At 45.3% G+C, this 18938-nt stretch overlaps 1 protein-coding gene across 1 annotated transcript in view; it reads right to left on the bottom strand.

Moving 5' to 3' along the window:
- The window catches only part of LOC137379055 (protein Daple-like), a 73305-nt gene that overhangs the window by 38374 nt on the left and 15993 nt on the right, over positions 1-18938 (bottom strand). The gene's annotated exons all lie outside the window — the stretch shown is intronic.

Here is an 18938-nt window from a genome sequence, read left to right as displayed (position 1 = left end):
CAGACTCAACAGTGCCGACAGCTCCTGCTGTATTATACACAGAGTGGACAGTGTTGACAGCTTCCAGTAAATTATACACAAACCGAACAGCACCGATAGCTCTTGCTGTTATATACACAGACTGAACAGCACTGTGAGCTTCCATAGGGCGGCACAGTGGCGCAGTGGTTAGCACCGCAGGCTCACAGCTCCAGTGACCCGGGTTCAATTCCGGGTACTGCCTGTATGGAGTTTGCAAGTTCTCCCTGTGTCTGCGTGGGTTTCCTCCGGGTGCTCCGGTTTCCTCCCACATGCCAAAGACTTGCAGGTTGATAGGTAAATTGGCCATTAGAAATTGCCCCTAGTAGAGGTAGGTGGTAGGGAAAATATAGGGACAGGTGGGGATGTGGTAGGAATATGGGATTAGTGTAGGATTAGTATAAGTGGGTGGTTGATGGTCGGCACAGACTCGGTGGGCCGAAGGGCCTGTTTCAGTGCTGTATCTCTAAACTAAAAAACTAAAAAGTATTGTACACAGACCCAATGCACCGACAGCTTCTGTTGTATTCTTAAATAAAAATAAAATCAAATACACCACCCAGCATCAATATAGGCACCTGAAACGACTAAGGCATACCCTGCCCAGTCATCCCTCCAAAATGCTCCTCTCTCAACATCTGGGGACTTGGGCCAAAATTGGGAGAGCTGTCTCACAGACGAGTCGAGCAACAGTCTGCCATAGTCATACTTGATGAATCATATCTTCAGTGTGTACCATCTACAAGATGCATCGCAGCAACCTTCCAAACCCACGAGCTCTCTCGCTCTGAAGGATAAGGGCAGCAGACTCATGGGAACATCAGCACCTGGAGTGCCGTCAGCTCCTGGTGTATTATAGACAGATCTAACTACGCCGACAGCTCCTGGTGTACAACTGAACAGCGCCTGGTGTATTCCATACAGACGGAACAGTGCCGACAGCTCCTGATGTATTAGACACAGACCAAACAGCGCCGCAAACTCCCAGTATACTACCTTATAGCATTGACATCTCCCAGTGTATTATGCACAGACCAAACAGTGCCGACAGCTCCCGGTGTATTAAACACCGACTGAATAGCGCTCACTGCTCCAAGTGTATTAAACACATACTGAACGGTGCTGACAGCGTAAAGGTTTCTTTTTGCTTGGCCTGATGGGGTCCTCTCTGTGGTGAGTGTATATGGGTGTGCTCAAGGCTGGGATTCTTTACAATACAACTTTTCTTAAAATTCAGCTACAATCCAGGATTTAGGTTTGTCAGGTGAATCTGAATGGCGCTCAGAATTGTATCCTTAACCCTGAGTACATATTAGAGTTCTTTGTTCTTCCCATGCATCAGCACCAAATGATGGATTGGCATCAATAAATTGCTTGAACTGCTGCAAAGTGATGAGAATGAGCGCTAAGATCTGTTAGGCCAGAGAATGTCCCAAAATTGGGGAAAGGGGAACGTCCCCACGGTTGTGTTCGCAGCTGTGGAACAAGTGGCGGGTCTGAATAATTGCAATATGAGGAACATGTTAAGTTGCTTCTGGCAGCCCTGAAACCAGAGATTTACAACGGCTTGCCCAGAGCAATCTGGAAAGGAGAGGACGAGTTTGAAAAAACAAAGGATCAAATCTTGCAAGCCGTAGGTTATGCCGCAGGGGATCCTACGAACAAATAAATAGCAGAAACCCAGGGGAACCTCCAGAGGCGTTTGTGGACTGCCCTCGGCCGGTCTATGCCCAAAGCGGGCAGTTGAATAGATAGGAGCTTACCGGGGATCCTCGTGGGCACTAGCTGAGAGCCTTAATATCAAGGAGTCTTGCATTTATTCGAGATCAGTTTAGTGCCTGGTACGATCTGAAAAGGGACCAAACCAAGGCAGAGTTGTTAAGGAGAATGATCCTCTTGTTTAAAGTAGACAGGAATACTGGCAAAAAGAAAGAAACCAGCAAAGACGAAGGGAAAGTTGCATGAGGTTAAGGGACCTTCTAAGGAAGATCCCCATAGTAAACGGTGGAAGCAAGAAAGATGTCAGGCCTGAAAGTAATAGGTGGGTCTTACAGTTGGGTGTGTTGGTGGGGGGGGGGGGGGGGGGTGGTGGGATCAGACATTTTGCACAGGAATGTAAGAAACCCAAGAAGGGGTTCACAGACAACGTCCTGGCCCGAGCAGTCTCCGGAGGGAAAAATGGTGGAGGCATTAGTAAAGACACTCCAGCAGGTGGTAGCCCAAGGAGCAGTGCATATGGCCAGGTAAAGGGAGAACTGCTGGAAGTCCAGGACTCCCATTGTTAAGGGGCCATGCTCAGCCTGAGTATTTGTGCCAGCTCAGTTATGATTATTGGGTCCGACTCTGTATTGATGCATGGGTACAGGGGAACAAGGGATGCTATCTGGTGGACAATGGGGCTTCCCACACAGTAGTTGACATCCCCAACCCAGCACAATCACCTTGGTCAAGCGGGGTCCCTTTTGTCTTGGAGGGGTTCATGGGGCATGAACAGGCTGGGGCACCTGAAAACTAAGTGGAAATGTATACTCTTTAGCTGGGACCAGCCTGGCATAAGAATGGGGATCAGATTGGATGTTGGCACACAATGTTATATTGGACATCGGAAATAATTGTTTATGGGGCAGTATAGAAGAGGTGGAAGAAGGAAAAATGTGGGTAGTATTGGGGAAGAAGGATGGAACGGTATGTTCTGCTCAGGCAATGGGAGCGTATGATCTGAAGGCATTGTGAAACAGGATGTCACTGAAATTTCGGGACATACTTTGCCAAAACAAGAGGCCATTTGCCACCCATAAACATGACTGCGGAAGGATGACTACTGCAGAAGTGGAGCTGGAGGGGGAACCCATTGTAAGACTGCAGAAAAACTATACTTCCCTGAGGGAGACTGAAAAGGATTTGGAAAGGGTGGTGATGTCCCTAGTGTAGTAAGGGGTTTTATGACCCGTAGTGACGCATGTAAATTCTCCAATCTGGCCGGTGAGGAAGCTGGATGGACCATGGAGAATGGCGATTGATTACAGTAATACTAAATAGAAATACTCTGGCCTGTATACCCACTGTTGCGGCGGTGGCGGACTTGATCGCTGCGATATCCAGTAGTGCTCAAGTCTTCACAGGGTTGGATATTTCAAATGGATTCTGGTCCATACCAGTCCAGATGGAAGATCAGTATAAATTTCCGTTCACTTTTAAGGAGCAGCAGTATACTTGTACCTGTCTACCTTATGGTTTTCATAATAGCCTCTCCATTTTTCACCAAAGCATGGCTAAATGTCTAAAGGAATTGAGTCAGCCCAGTTGTCTTATCCAGTATGTGGATGACTTATTGCTATTTACAGACAGTGAGGGACAGCATAAGGATCTCGAGTGAGTGTTTACAACTATTGGGAGATGCAGGGTTAAAGGTAAACCCGAAAAAGGCTCAGATCAGACGAAAGGAGGTGAAATTCTTAGATTTAATAATCAGATCAGGAGAAAGGGCGATAGATGAGGCCAAGGGGAAGCAGTTCAGGAATTATCACGTCCTAACTCCTTAACCTCTTTGCATTTACTTTTGGGCCTGACTGTAGGGAATTTATGGACAATTATGCTGCCACAGTGGCTCCTCTGTTCCATTTAGTAAAAAAGGGAATAGTTTGGAACTGGAATGAGGAGTGTGAGGGGGCATTTGTGAAGTTAAAACAGGACCTACAAACAGCATCTGCCTTTAATGCTGTAGACCAGGGAATGGAATTTTACTTGGAAATGGCTGCCACTGATGGAAGCCTAAGCGATTATTACAGGAGGTGTACAATCGATTAAGACCTGTTGTGTATACACATTTAGAGTGTTTACCACTGTAGAAAGAGGTATGCAGCAAGTGAGCAACATCTGGATGGTAAAACATTTCTGGATATTCACTGGGACTCGAGGGTTAACTCTCTTAACTCATCACACCCCCACTAGACTGTTATTGAATGGGCAGCTGAAAGATGGCACTGTGTCAAGCCAAAGGATTTCTATTTGACCCTTCTGGGGGCACAGCGTATTAAAGTACAAAGGATGGAGGAGCCCCAGTTGGCTGCTAGTATGGCTTATCAGAGGGAGCTCCATGAATGCTCAGTTGAAGCAGCATGGGAGACAGATATGGGGCTGAAGAGTAGAATTCACCCAGAGGTATGGATATTTATGTAGATGGCTCTAGCTTGGTAGTTGATGGGAAAAGATGGACAGGGTGCAGGATCTATGATCTCGAGGCAGGTGTAGAACTAGCATTGAAATTGTCCACCCACCTGAGTATCCAACAGGCCAAGTTGGCTGCAGTGGCATATGTGGTGACCCACCCCACAGGATTTCCATCATCTTATATGCTCTGACTGTATGTTCACTTGTAACTCATGCACCAAATATTTGGTCATCTGGAAGTGTTGAGGGTTTAAGTCAGCAGATGGGCGACAGTAGTGTCGAAGTGTTTTGAAATTGCAATTGCATTGTGTACTCTGGAGGCTGCTGTAGAATACACATACTAGCAAAGGGAAAGTGAAAGTAGAACAGAATAAAGAAGAAGCCTTCATGTTCAACAGCCTGCTGCAGTTTCTGTCTCACATATACTAAACTTGGCTAAACCTCACTCCAATCCCAATGGTGATGAGGTAAAAAGAAAAGGATGGTGAAAAACTGGAAACATTGCTTTCAGGTATGAAAATGTTGGAAAGTTTTTGTCTACTTCTACAGACAGAATTTTGAGTTGCAGACTGCACTAGAGTGACCTCCAAAATAACCATCCTAACAAAATAAAATATATTAAAATCTTGGATCATTGCAGAGAAGTTTCCTCTGAAAAGCAGCATGATCCTGGATCCTTTATGACTGCATTGCTGATCAATATGGCAGTGTCTATGCCCAACCTACTACCTTTTTAATCTGCATTCAGTACCATCATCTGTAGCCCCACATTGGCAAAAGTGGCTGCAACGTTTTGAAGGCGCAATGGCAGGTTTCGCAATCACAGACAACACAAGGAAAAAGGCCTTCTACACTATGGAGGTGAAGAATTAGAAGATTAGAAGACACTTAAACTTGAACAAAATGACTACAACTCAACAAAAAATGTACTGATGACCTACTTCACGCCTAAGAAAAACACCATATTTGAAACTATGTCTTCCGATGCACTAAGCAAGAAGCAAATGAGACAACTGACCAATATTGCAGCAATTGAGGCAGCTAGCATCCAGATGTGACTTTGGAGATGTTGAACATATCAAACAGGAAATCAAAACACAAATAGTTGAAGGCTGTCTCTCTAGTTAACTATGCTGAAAAGCACTCCGGAAAGACAGAAAGCTGTCAGAGCTATTGGAGTTAGCAAGATCATTGTCGCTTTCAGAGTCCAGAGCTACTGAAATTGAGGCTGCTAACAGTAACTACCACACTCCAATTTCAACTCCTGTGAACACTGTTCATTGCTCAGGTGCCAGGAAACCACCTGCAAACCAACAGCCATCTCACAAACAGAGCTGTGACTTATCCAAAGAATGCTCCACTTACCCACACTGGACAGAGTTTCCTGCTATTGGTAAACACTGTAAAGCCTGTGGAAAACCCAACCACTTTGCTCGTGTTTGTTGCCCATCAACAAAATCAACTACTAAGACCAATACCAACAAAAGGGTGCCACATATGCCACAAAAAGGCGAAAGAATGTAGCCAACGTAGAGGCGGATGACCCCGAACATATTTTTGAGCTCTCTCAGCCACATGTGACAGTCAACATTGGCTGCTCGGACATAGATGCCCTCATCTGTCAATGTCATGGGAGAGAAAACATTCAACAAACTTCAGGATTGCCCCACTCTGCAAACCAGAGAATACAAAAGTTTTCTCTTACAACAGTGACAAAGCACTGAAAATTCTCTGAACTTTTGAAACGCCAGTCTCATTCAAAGGCACTAGAATGAAGGCTCTGTTCTATGTCATATCTGGAGAATGTGACACGCTTATCAGTTTTCACATAGCAACAGATCTGCACATGATAAAATCACTTATGTGACTGCATACACATAACAAAAACATTCACAAACTGTATGCTGATCGCTCCACTGGTATCAGCAAGATGAAAGGTGTTACATGCAAGCTGTATGTAGACCCTAATGTGCCCCCAGTTGCGCATCAACAGCGATCAATACCATTTTATGTCTGGAAACAGACAGAGAAGGAACTTCAACGCCCACTTGACCTTGATGTTATTAAGAAAGTTGGGGATGAGCCTCCCCCTTTGATCTCACCCATACAAGTCATCAAGAAACCCAAGAGGAGAACCAGATTAGAATCTGCGTTGATATGTGATCATACCAAGTCATACAACGAGAAAGACACTTGACACCAACAACTGATGATATCGTCGGAAAAGTGAATGGTGCTAAACACTTTCCTAAACTTGATTTCAATGCAGGCTACCATCAAACTGAGCTTGCAGAGGAATCAAGATAACTTACTGTATTCTCTACTCATATTGGACTTTTTCGGTATTAGAGGCTCAACTTTGGAGTCCGATCAGCAGCTGAGGTATTTCAGCACTTGATTCAATCTGCACTTGAAGGAATTGAAGGCACACTGAACATCAATGATGACATTCTCATCTACAGTCACACTGAAAAGAAACTCGAGACACACCTACATGCATGGCGACAACATCTCAGAGAACGTAACCTCACCTTGAACAAAGACAAGTGCTTGTTTAATGAAAGCAGAATTGAATTCTTCGGTCATGTGTTCAGTGGTGAAGGAGTATCACCAGATCGGCAGAAAGTTGAAGCCATTGCAAACACTGGATCCTACAAACGTGCAAGAAATCCAGTCTGCTAGAACTCATTACGTTTCATTCCTAACCTTGCTACGCTATCTTCCCCCCAACCCGCCCCCCCCCCCGCCTCTCCCCACCACCATGCAATCTGACAAAAGAGGCCACCAAGTGGGAATGGACTAAATCATAACAACTGGCGGTACACCAAATCAAACGACGTTTATCAGCAAGTTGCACAAATGCCTATTTTGACCCTGAGAAAACCATCCAGCTACTCGTGGATGCAATCCTGGTTGGCTTAGGTGCAGTTCTTGTACAGAAAGACAAGACAGATAACCCATCAATTGTTGCAATGGAAGCAGATCATTAACACCTGTAGAGCAATATTGTTCGCAAACTGAGAGTGCTTCTCTCTCTATCACATGGGGTACCTTACACTTTCATCTCTATTTTATATAGAAGCGAACCACGCACTTGATTAGAACATTGGATGCTCAAACTTCAAGAGTTGAGTATCAGTCAGGCAAGTTCAACTCAGCAGACTACCTTTCACGACATCTGTTGCTGACAGTCACTCCTACTAGTGGTGAGGAAAAGGTTGCTGAACAACATCTTAACTACGTTGCATAACTAAGCATAAAGGCGGTGCCAAAGTTGCTAAAACTAGTTGACATCAAAGAAGCAAAACAAAATGAGACTTTGCAATTATGTACAAAGGCTATGGAATCACAAAACTGGAAAAGCGTGATCAAGAAGGCATCTACAAGCGAAATCGCTCACATGCCACAAGATCTCAAGGCCTTAACAATGTTCTAAATGAGCTCACCATTACAATCACATCTGATCTTGTCTTACGCAACAATTATATTGTCATTCCACACTCATTGAGAGAATTTGTTGTCGATATAGCACATAAAGAACACCAGGGAATTGTCAAAACCAAAAAACTCCTTAGAGAAAAGGTATGGTTCCCAGGAATTGACTGTATGGTAGAGCACAAAATCAGTCAGTGTTTGCGATGTCAAGCAACCAATATGTCAAATTCTCATGATCCTCTCAAGATGTCTGAACTATCTCCAGAACCATGGATTGAAGTTAGCATTGTCAAAGAGTCGTACAGCATAGAAACAGGCCCTTCGGCCCACCGCGTCCCTGCCGACCATATTGCCTATCTATACTAACCCCACCTACCTGCATTAATTCCATATCCCTCTATGCCTTGTTCATTCAAGTAGCTGTCCAGATGCCTCTTAAATGTTGCTACTGTTCCTGCCTCCACCACCACCTCAGGCAGCTCATTCCAGATACCCACTATTCTTTGTGTGAAGAATTTACCCCTTTGATCCCCTTTAAACCTCCTCCCTCTCACCTTAAATCTATGCCCTCTAGTTTTAGTCACCCCTACCATGGGAAACAGACTCTGGCTATCTCCCCTTTCTATGCCTCTCATAATTTTATATACCTCTATCATGTCCCCTCTCAGCCTCCTTCACTCCAGGGAAAACAGACCCAGCCTATCCAATCTCTCTCTCTAACTCAAGCCCTCCAAACCAGGCAACATCCTTGTGAATCTTTTCTGCACCCTCTCTAGCTTAATCACATCTTTCCTGTAGTGCGGCGACCAGAACTGCACACAGTATTCCAAATGCGGCCTAACCAACGTTATGTACAACTGTAACATGACGTCCCAACTCTTGTACTCAATGCCTCGGCTGATGAAGGCAAGCATGCCATACGCCTTCTTCACCACCCTGTCTACCTGTGTTGCCACTTTCAGGGAACTATGTACTTGCACCCCAAGGTCTCTCTGCTCAACAACACTCCCCAGGGCCCTGCCATTCACTGTATATGTCCTGCCCTGATTTAACTTCCCAAAATGCATCATTTCACACTTGTCTGCGTTAAATTCAATTTGCCACTCCCTTGCCCACTTTCCCAGTAGATCTATATCCTGTTGTAACCTTAGACAACCTTCTTCACTGTGCACTATACCACCAATTTTGGTGTCATCTGCAAACTTACTAATCATGCCCCCTCCATTCACATCGAAGTCATTAATATATATGACAAACAACAGAGGGCCCAGTACCGATCCCTGCGGCACACCACTGGTCACTGGCCTCCAATCTGAAAAACAACCCTCTGCTACCACCCTCTGCCTCCTATCACCAAGCCAATTTTGTATCCAATTTGCTAGCTCACCCTGGATCCCTTGTATTCGAACCTTCTGGACCAGCCTACCATGCGGGACCTTGTCAAAGGCCTTTCTAAAGTCCATGTAGATAATGTCCATCACCCTGCCCTCGTCAATCCTCTTGGTCACCTCCTCGAAAAACTCAATCAAATTCGTGAGACATGATTTCCCACGCACAAAGCCATGCTGACTATCCCTAATCAGACCATGCCTTTCCAAACGCATATAAATCCTGTCTCTCAGAATCCCTTCCAATAACTTTCCCACCATGGATGTAAGGGTCACCGGCCTGTAGTTCCCTGGATTATCCCTGCTGCCCTTCTTAAATAAAGGCACAACATTAGCTATCCTCCAGTCTTCCGGTGCCTCACCCGTGGCTAACGATGATACAAAAATCTCTGCCAGGGCCCCAGCAATCTCCTCCCTTGCTTCCCATAGCATCCCAGGATACACCTGGTCAGGCCCTGGAGATTTATCCACCTTAATGCGCTTCAAAACCTCCAACACCACCTCCTTTGTAATGTTGATATGCTCCAGGATATCGCTGTTCCCTCCCTTGAACTCACTAGCTTCCATGATCTTCTCCACGGTGAATATGGACGAGAAATATTCATTTAAAACCTCGCCCATTTCCCGTAGCTCCACACATAAATTGCCACACTAATCCTTAAGGGGACCTACTCTCTCCCTAGCTACCCTTTTACTCTTAATATACTTATACAATTTTTTAGGATTCTCCTTTATCTTATCTGCCAGGGAAATCTCATGGCCCCTTTTCGCCCTCCTAATTTCCTTCTTAATTGTAGTCCTACATCCCCTATACTCCTCGAGGGACTCGCTTGATCCCAGCTTCCTATACCTGACATTTGCCTCCTTCTTTGTCCTGACCAGACCCTCAATATCCCTCGTCAACCAAGGTTCCCTAAACTTGCCAGCCAGCCCTTCCATCTAACAGGAACATGCCGGTCCTGAACTCTTCCTATCTCACTTTTAAAACCCTCCCACTTGCCAGATGTATCTTTACCTGTAAACAGCCTCCCATTCAACTTTTGAGAGTCCTTGTCTGAAGCCATCGAAACTAGCCTTCCCCCAATTTAGGACTTCAACCTGAGGACCAGTCCTATCCTTTTCCATTACTATCTTGAAGCTAATAGAGTTATGGTCACTGGTCCCAAAGTGCTCCCCCATTGACACATCAACCACCTGCCCAACCTCATTTCCTAAGAGGAGATCGAGTGTAGCCCCTCCTCTAGTAGGGCCATCCACATACTGCTTCAGAAAACTATCCTGGACACACTTAACAAATTCTTCCCCATCTGATCCCTTAACACTAAGGCAGTCCCAGTCAATATTAGGGAAGTTAAAATCACCTACTATTGCAACCCTTTAATTCCTACACCTATCTGTGATTTCCCTACATATATGCTCCTCCACTTCCCTCTGACTATTGGGGGGCCTATAGTATAATTCCATCAAAGTGATCACCCCTTTCTTATTTCTAAGTTCTACCCAAATGGCCTCGCTGGACATTCCCCCCGGGATATCCTCTCTGAGTACTGCCGTGATGTCCTCCCTAATCAATCGTGCAACTCCCCCTCCTCTTACCTCCACCTCTGTCATGCCGGAAGGATCGGTGCCCCGGAACATTGAGCTGCCAGTCCTGCCCATCCCTCAACCGCGTTTCCGTAATAGCTATAATATCACAATCCCATGTACCGATCCATGCTCTGAGTTCATCTGCCTTACCTCTAAGGCTTATTGCATTAAAGTAAATGCAGTTTAGCCTACCAGACCTTCCACGCTCCCTGTCCTGCCCCGCCCAACCTGTCTACTGGACCTGCTTGCTTTAACCTCTACATTTGCCTCAACTATCTCATCAGAGAGACTACTACTTTGGGTCCCACCCTCCTGCAAGGTCAGTTTAAACCCTCCTGAGTAATACTAGCAAACTTCCCCGAGATCCCAATGATCCAAGTAGCTGAAGCCCTCCCGCCTACACCAGCTCTTCAGCCACGCATTCATTTGCCTTATTCCTACCCTCACTAGCACGTGGCACAGGGAGTAATACTGATATTACAACCCTAGAGATCCTGCTTTTTAACCTTCTGCCTATGTCGTTATTACCAATATGGACCACGACCTCTGGCTGCTCACCGTCCCCTTTCAGAATGTCCTGCAGCCGCTCCGAGACATCCTTGACCCTAGCACCAAGGAGGCAACATACCATCCTGGAGTCTCATTTGCGGCCACAGAAATGCCTGTCTGCACCCCTTACGATAGAATCCCCTATCACTATAGCTCTTCCAACCCTTTTCCTCCCCTGCTGTGCAGCAGAGCCCTCCATGGTGCCACGAACTTGGCTGTTGCTGCTTTCCCCTGGGAGGTCATCCCCCCCCCCCCCCCCCACCAGTATCCAAAGCGGTATGTCTGTTAGAGAGGGGGATGGCCACAGCGGACTCCTGCACTACCTGCCTGCGCCTACTACTCCGTCTGGTGGTTACCCACTGCAATCTAAAGTCCTTAAAAATAAAACACTTAAGGTGAGTACTACTAATCACCTGAGGTTTTTTTTTCCAACAAAAAAAAACTTTCTCCTTTTTTTAAGATATTCTAACAGCTGCTGCTCACCAACCTTGCAGCTCTCCTCTGACGTCACTGTTGGCTTTTTTTTTTTCAAACCTCTGGCGTGCTGGAAGAGCTCCTTTCCGCTCCGCTCCTGGAAGATAAAAGACTGGGTCTCGATCCTCGGGGGCGGTTTATAGGCTCCGCTCTCAGCATTCTCCCCACACGTCCGCTCCGCTCCGCTCCTGGAAGGTAAAAGACTGGGCCTCGAACCTCGGGTTGGATTTATAGGCTCAGCACTCGGCGTTCTCCCCATAGGTCCGCTCCAGACTGCTCCCGGAAGGTAAGAGACTGGGCCTCGATCCTCGGGTTGGATTTATAGGCTCAGCACTCGGCGTTCTCCCCACAAGTCCGCTCCGGACTGCTCTGCTCCCGGAAGGTAAGAGAGCTTCACAGATTTTCCCACAGGTGAACACTTGTTTGTCGTCACTGACCAGTACAGCAGGTTCCCAATCATGGAATTAGTTATGTCAACTTCAACAAAAGTAGTCATCTCAAAGCTTGACCAGATCTTCGCTTTGCTTGGAATCCATCAAACAATGACAATGGGTCCCCATTCAACACCAGTGAATTCAGCGAATTCTCAAACTACCTAGGGTTCACTCTAGGAAAATCACATCCCGTTGGCTAAGAGCTAATGGTGAAGTCGAGAGATTTATGCAAACCTTGAAAGAAGTGATATGTACAGCTACAGCGGAGAACAAGTCATGGAAGCGAGAGCTAGGTCACTTCGTAATTATAGGCCGACTCCTCACTTGACTACTGGAAAACCTCCAGCTACACCCAACTTTGCAAATCTTACGCGCACACGTCTTCCTGAGCTACCCAGCGGAACTAATGATGAACATGCATGCGAACACAATTGAGAATAGAAGGATCGAATGAAAGAAAATGCAGAGCAAGACATGAAATTTAAAGCTACACCGCTTAAGCCAGGATATAAAGTACTTGTGGAACGTGTTACGGTCAATTTTAAAGGCCAAACAAGGAGGAATCCCCAATCATGGGTGTCTTTGAGGTTATGAATGTGACAGTAAAAGAAAGGATGCTGTTTAAAAGAGACAAGTGCATAGTACCGAAGGGGTACAGAGAGGACCTCATGCAGTTAGCACATGGAGGCCCAGGGGCCAGACACCCGGGACCAGAAGTGACTAAAGGTAAAATAGAAGTAGGATGGTGGTCCCATTTGGGTAAGAATGTAACAGATTATTGCAAAATTGCCTGGTGTGAGCCGCTAATAACCCTGACCCCACAAACGAAAGGCCCCCTTGGGTCACACCAGATGGGCAGAAGCCCCATGGCGATGTGTCCAAATTGATTTCACCGGACCACTCCCCACCACCTGTAGGGGGAATAAATATATTTTGTACTGGTAGATGTCTTTTCCAAATGGATGGAGACTGTTCCCCTAAAATCTGGCATTGCCCTAGCAATGGCTAAAGTATTTGTGAAAGAGGTATTCTTGAGTTGGGGACTATCAACAGAGGTGGACCATGATCCAGGAACTCATGTCATGGGTCAGGTTATGCAAGCTACCCTAACATTATTGGGAGTGAAAGGGAAGTAGCATATTTCTTGCAATCTTCAATCATTGGGAACTACAGAAAGAATGAATTGGAATTTAAAGGAAAAGTTGAGAAAGGAATTGAAGGGTCAGCCCAAGGATTGGGATATAATACTCCTATTAGTCTTGATGAACATTCAGGCTACTCCATGCAAGAGCACGGGTTTCTCTCGCTATGAAATAATGGGATATTGTATGAGAACCCCAACTCATCTGGTCCCCACTCTCACTGAAAGCCACTTGAAACAGGTGACCAAGGATCAGTATGTGAAGGATTTATGGTAAACATTGAGGGAGATACATTTGGAGCAGCTGAAAGGATAGGTAGGTAGGATATAAGAAACTTCTGGATCACAAAAGTCACAAGACTGGGACATTGATGACCAAGTCATGGTGAGAAATTGTGCCTGACTAGAAGTCTTTCAGCTCCTGTATGAGAGCTCATATCCTAATGTAGATAAGGCTAGTCCTGCGGTCCATGCCATTTAGTTACCTAAGCAACTTAAGTGGTATCACATTAATCACCTATATCAAGGTGATGGGGGAATGAAGGCCGCTAAAAGACAAGGGGCAATTCTCTCGATGATCTGCCATCATCCCATATACTGGGGCGATGACGATAGTTAAAGGCCAAGAGGGAAAGGTCCACTGGCCCCACCTGTGAGGCCAAGGCTGCAAGTACTCCCAGATCCCTCTGATTAGGTATCCAGAGAAACACCGAATCGCGCGGCTTGCAGTGGTTGAATCGTCCCTCCCTCCCTGAGGGCAATATCCAGCAAAAGAGTGAGAGCGGACCCCATCTGACTCTCTAGCCCTGTCATGTAAATGAAGGAAAAGGATGAAAGACAAAAATAAAAGGAGATAATGATCTAATGTAACAGTCTGTGAGGCAGTGAGCACACAGCCAGCTTTTATTTTTCAGATTATAAAGGTGAAGTGGCAGTGGCGGTGGATGCTAGGACTACCAACTAGCAGATGGATCGTGGCACTGTTGGGAAACCATGGTTACAACCTTGGTATTGAGCCCAGTGACATTATTCAGAGCAGTGGGGAAAAGAGCGAATCAGAGGAATTCCTCATAATCCGCAGGGACTTGGGTGGGAAATTGACGCTTCAAGAACTATCAATGTAATGAAATCAGATGCAGACATGGAACAATATTTTTACAAATCAATAAGTGCACTAAGCTATAACTGTGTTTGAAGGTCATAGGTTGTGCATTGAGTGTGGGTTGGATAATACCTTCTATCGAAAGGATCGAAGCAATTGGACTGCCCTAAGCTATAATATAACTGGGATGGTTCATTCATTGAAGGAAGGTAGATAGGTATTCCATTGGAGAAGTTTTTGGGTCAAAAACCAAGGGGTTTATGTCTGTGAAAGGGTGTACTATCACAGCAGGTCCGACAGGCTTAAAAATCCAGCCTAAACTGATGATTTCCAAGAAAATAATAGATTCATCAGATCAGTCCTGCCAAATCGCCACAAAAGGGCCTGTTAATAGTTTGGATGTTGTTCCCACTCGGACACTATTTTATCATAAAAGCAAAATACTGCAGATGCTGGATATCTGAAATAAAAACAAACAAATGCTGGAAAATACTCAGCAGATCTGGCAGCATCTGTAGAGAGAGAAGCAAAGTTAACATTTCAGATCAGTGACCTTTCATCAGAACTTTATCATGATGTGAATCACAAGAATAGCTCCTGTTAGACAAAATCTTACAAGAACTGAGACAGCCCTAAGTCGGTAAGAAGGATATGTGACACTTAATGGAATCCTTAATGCAACGGGTAGTAGACGATTTTTGGGCCCGAAACAGTGATAGTTATGGAGCCCATCACAAGAAGTCAATATATACACGTCCAAAGGGAGAAAATAAACCTAAATGACAGGAGCTGAGGATGCTCAATGCTGCGGCCACACTATTCAATACTGGATGCTCTCTAGTAAAGGGAAAGTGCGGGGGAGTGGAGCTAGCTAATTTGTTCTTGCAGACAGCCAGCACAGACTGGATGGGCTGAATGGCCTCCTGTGCTGGAACCATTCAATGATTCTAGCAATAGTTTGGATCTGGCAGCATTGAATAAGCACATGAAGGATACACAGGCACAGTTGAAGAGGATGTTGTGGGATGTTATTGCTAAACAGGATTAGGAGTTTAGCAAAAACCAAACTATGACAATGCACTAACAGGATATAGTCACACAATTGGAAACTCGTGCCTCAAACGTTAATGCACTGATTAGAGAGAACAGGAAAGCTTCTACAGAAGTGGCACAAAATGATGTGTGCTTGATGTGCGGATCCTGGTTGGTTGAATAAGCGCGGGAAAACTTGAGATTGATTGAGATGGGGAAAGTCCTCTCATGGATAAAGAACCGACATCTGGATGCCTTTGCAAAATATCACAATAACATCTCTACTTGCGAATTACGAGGGCTAACTCATGTCTATCCTGTAAGATATGAGTGTGACTCAGGTTCTAACTTGACCATGTTAGGGTTGGTCCTATATTTTCCCATGGTCCCAAAGGGAGAGAACCCCACTCTAGTGTATTGTTTGGAGAATACTGACGTTATGCAAGGGGATATGCACATACAATATAGTCAACATCATACCTATCTTGTGAATGTTAGTGGAACTTTGGTAGGAACGGAACCGCAGGGTTGCAAGGAACATGGACAGACCATTGGCTGCCCTCATGGTATTTTGCAGCACAATAATTTCCTGTGTGGATTTAACACAACAAGGCAAATCATTGATTGTATTATGGAGGTGTTGCAAAAGGACCATTTACATGCCGTTTCTGCTTACCGGGGTAAAGGGGGATATTGTGTGACTACCTGTCAGAGGCTTGGTTTACATGAATTAGCAAATATGTCTTTCTGTCTGTACACGATTGTAAATGTCACGAATGCCTTAAAATATGATTTGTATAAGTGTGTTACTGAATTTGGTTATGAAATACCCCCTCTTGTACACTTGACTGGGCTCTGAAAGGATATTGATCTGTCTCGTAAACATTATCATCAACTCCAAAAGGAATTCCCCTCACGATGAACAATAACATTCTATTAGCTTTCCAAATTACATGCTGTACCTGCATACTAACCTTTTGCGATTCATGCACTAGGACTCCCAGATCCCTCTGCATTTCAGAGTTCTGCAATCTCTCACCATTTAGATAATATGCTTTTTTAATTCTTCCTGCCAAAGTGGACAATTTCATACTTCCCCACATTATACTCTATTTGCCAGGTCTTTTGCCCATTCACCTAACCTATCTATATCCCTTTGTAGCCCCCTTATGTCCTCTTTACAAGTTACTTTCCTACCTATCTTTGTGTCATCAGCAAATTTAGCAACCATACCTTCGGTCCCTTCATCTAAGTCATTTATGTAAATTGTAAAAAGTTGAGACCCCACCACAGATCCCTGTGGCACACCACTCATTACATCTTGCCAACCAGAAAATGACCCATTTATGCCTACTCTCTCTTTCCTGTTACCTAGCCTAGCCAAATTTGGGCACTTATGTCTGGGATCAAACCCAAAGACAAATGGGGAAATTGGAAGTGGGAAACCAAATTGATCCCTAGCAATAAATTGAAAACTTCAGTAGAGGTTTTTGTGTGGTTTTCAGTGCTAGAGTACTAAAATGTCCACATCTGAGGGCGGCACAGTGGCGCTGTGGTTAGCACTGCTGCCTCACAGCTCCAGCAACCCGGGTTCAGTTCTGGGTACTGCCTGTGCGGAGTTTGCAAGTACTGCCTGTGCAGAGTTTGCAAGTTCTCCCTGTGACCGTGTGGGTTTCCGCTGGGTGCTGCGGTTTCCTCCCACAGCCAAAGACTTGCAGGTTTATAGGTAAATTGGCCATTGTAAATTGCCCCTAGTGTAGGTAGGAGAATAGTGGGGATGTGGTAGGGAATATGGGATTAATGTAGGATTGGTATAAATGGGTGGTTGATGGTCGGCACAGACTCGGTGGGCCGAAGGGCCTGTTTCAGTGCTGTATGACTCTATGACACCGAGTTAACCCAGACCCGTATCAATAATCTGGATTCCAGATCCTTCTGGTCCACAATTTGGGATTGGGGTATGACTGCTAAGATCCATCCTTGGATTAGGATCACATCTTACATCCTGGTGATAATACAAATGGTAATAGTTATTTATTTATTGTTTGATCTTGTCTGGCGGGTGAATAAACAAAGAGCTAAAAAAAATGAAGGAAATGATGGCTCAGGTGAACCATAACATTAATGTGTGAGATTGTCAGGATGCCACCTCTGAACGTATCAACTTTGAAGGTGCCTCTTAAAGGGATAATAGAGGCACCTCAGGGGGGATTGTAAGGAAAAGGTTAACGGACTGGCTAGGAGCTCAGAGCAGAGTATGTTATATGGAACCCGGATGGGTGCAATACAGCAATACTTGCTGATTGCAGTGATACTGCTGAATTGAATACAACTGTTAATCGCAGCAAACTGGTTGAAATCAGCAAAGGCTGATTGAAACCAGACAGATAATCATGGTGGGACGGGAAGAAGTCCTTATATGGTTATGTCAACGGAAGACAACTAACCAACAGTTGCGGATGCTGGAAATCTGAAATAAAAACAGAAAGTGCTGGAAATACTCAGCAGGTCTGGCAGCAGCTCCACAGATGTTGCCAGACCTGCTGAGTATTTCCAGCACTTTCTGTTTTTAATCATTAATCAACAGCCGATATCACAGCCTGGGAACCAATCAAACGGCTGAGAAGGATGGTGCAGGAGGACAGTTGCCAGAACAGCCAAAGTATAAGGTGAAACTAAAGGGGCCCCAGGGCATGACGTCATCAGAGGCGAGACCACCGAGAAGTCTCGCTGGAAGCAGATTGATCCTAGTCAGTAACATCAAAGGAAAATACTGCAAATGCAGGAAATCTGAAATGAAAACAAAAAGTGCTGGAAATACTCAGCAGGTCTGGCAGCATGTGTGGAGAGAGAAGCAGAGTTAACGTTTCAGGGCAGTGACCCTTCATCAGAACTGGCAAAAGGTTCGAAAAGAATTAGGTTTTAAGCAAGTGCAGGGGAGGGGGTGGGGGAAGAGAACAAAGGGGAAGATGTTTGATAGGGCAGAGAGCAGGAGAGATTAAATAACAAAGCTGTCCTGGGACAAAGGCAAAGAGTGGGTGAAAGACAAAGCATTAGTCCAGAGAGAGTGTTAATAGCAGAATAATGAGCAGCTCTAACTAAATGAAAAACAGGCACATGGTTAAAAAATAAAATATTTTTAAAAAGCCAGTCATGCTCTGAAGTTATTGAACTCCATGTTCAGTCCGCAAGGCTGTCGCGTACCTAAACGAAAGATCAGGTGCTGCTCCTTGAGCTTGCATTGATGTTCACTGGAACTCTGCAGCAGGCCAAGGACAGAAATGTTGACATAGCAGGGGGTAAGTGCTGAAATGGCAAGCAACCAGAAGCTCGGGGTCATGCTTTCGGACTGAGCAGAGGTATTCCGCAAAGCGGACACCCAATCTGCATTTGGTCTCCACAGTATACTAAATTGAAAGAGGTACAAGTAAATCGCTGCTTCACCTGAAAGGAGTGTTTGGGGCCTTGGATAGTGAGGAAAGAGGAGGTAAAAGGGCAGGTATTACACCTCCTGCGATTGCATGGCAAGGTGCCCTGGGAAATCGAGGAGTGGACCAGGGTGTCACGGAGGGAACGATCCCTTCGGAATGCTGACAGGGGAGGAGAGG

This window comes from Heterodontus francisci, chromosome 17, assembly GCF_036365525.1.
Source record: "Heterodontus francisci isolate sHetFra1 chromosome 17, sHetFra1.hap1, whole genome shotgun sequence".
In the NCBI taxonomy this organism is placed as follows: Eukaryota; Metazoa; Chordata; class Chondrichthyes; order Heterodontiformes; family Heterodontidae; genus Heterodontus; species Heterodontus francisci.
This window is presented reverse-complemented; position numbering and strand designations above follow the sequence as displayed.